This window comes from Elephantulus edwardii, unplaced genomic scaffold, assembly GCF_000299155.1.
Source record: "Elephantulus edwardii isolate Elephantulus edwardi_28Jun2011 unplaced genomic scaffold, EleEdw1.0 scaffold00025, whole genome shotgun sequence".
Taxonomy (NCBI): Eukaryota; Metazoa; Chordata; class Mammalia; order Macroscelidea; family Macroscelididae; genus Elephantulus; species Elephantulus edwardii.
In genome coordinates, this window is record NW_006399775.1 from 13,678,431 (window position 1) to 13,680,009 (window position 1,579).

The following is a 1,579-nucleotide window of genomic DNA, read 5'->3' on the forward strand; positions in this document are numbered from 1 at the left end:
CTTGCTCATGGATAGGAAGACTCAATATTGTGAAAAATGGCAATACTACCAAAGGCAATTTATACATTCAATGAAATTCCAATACAAATACCAATACCAATACCATTCTTCAATGACATGGAAAAGGCAATCTCTAGTTTCATTTGGAATGGAAAGAAGCCCCAAATAAGCAAAGCACTCCTTAAAAATGGAAAAAAGGTAGGAGGCATCTTACTCCCTGATTTCAAATCCTACTACACTACCGTGGTGGTTAAGACAGCATGGTACTGGTACAATGACAGACACATAGATCAATGGAATAGAATTCAGAACCCAGAAATCAGCCCATCCACCTAAGGTGAACTGATTTTTTTACAAGTAGATGAAATCAGTTAAGTGGAGAAATGACAGCCTTTTTAACAAATGGTTTTGGCAAAATTGGAAAACTATCTGCAGAAGACTCAAGCAAGATCCATACCTCACCCCATATAAAAAAAACAAAACACAACTCTAGGTGGATCATAGACCTAGGACTGAAACCAAGGACTATAAACTTCATTAAAGAAAAGCTAGGAAGAACTCTAGAAGTCCTAATCCACAACATAAACAGTCTTCCAACTATCCTGAAAACTCTACAACCAGGAGAAGATAAAATAGATGAATGGGACCTTCTAAGAATCAAATCCCTATGCACATCCAAAAACTTCTACAACAGGGTAAAAAGGGAAGCCACAGACTGGGAAAAAGTATTTGATGATGACATGTCAGATGTTGTTGTTGTTAAGTGCCATCAAGTCGCAGGTGACTCATAGAGACCCTATGAAGGAGAGTCCCCAAAGCTTAGGTGCCTTTCATCCTCTCTCCAGATTCATAGGGTTTCCGGAGGCAAGCTATTATGGAAGTGGATCCTCCCAAGCTTGTTTTAATCAGGGAGCTCCACACCACTCTCTGTCCACATTGGGTAACCAACCATTAACACACTTGACACATTTTCCATGTGAAGTTGTGATTCCTTTTTCCATCTCTTGGAAAAATGATGATGGAATCTGGACTGGGATTGCACTGTTCTTGCAGATTCCTTCTGGCAGTGTTGGCCATCTTCACAATGTAAAGTCTTCCAATCCATGAGCATGTTAGGTCTCGGAGTTTTCTTTAGTTGTGTTTTGTAGTTTTTGTTATTTAGATCTTTTCTATCTCTAGTTAGATTTATTCCTAAATATTTTTTTCACCTTTTAGGTAGCTCTTGTAAAAGGAATTGCTTTATTTCCTTTTTCACTCTAGAGGGATTCAAGTGTTTTTTGTTTTCTTAACTTGTACCCTCCTGCTTAACTCAAGCAGTCAATTAGAGCCACTGTGCTTTGGAATTTACTATATACAGGATCATATAATTTGTAAATAGACATAATTTTATTCTTTGTCAATTCATATGCTTTTTAAAAAATTATTAATGTATCTTCCTACAACCAGTAGAAGATAAAATAGATGAATGGGACCTTCTAAGAATCAAATCCCTATGCACATCCAGAAACTTGTCCATCAGGGTGAAAAGGGAAGCCACCGACTGGGAAAAACTATTTGGTAATGACATATCAGATAAGGG

The 1,579-nt window shown here is 37.5% G+C and overlaps 1 protein-coding gene across 1 annotated transcript in view; it reads left to right on the forward strand.

The window, feature by feature from the left end:
• Window positions 1–1,579, forward strand: part of RPS7 (ribosomal protein S7) — a 12,432-nt gene that overhangs the window by 2,906 nt on the left and 7,947 nt on the right. The window lies entirely within an intron of this gene.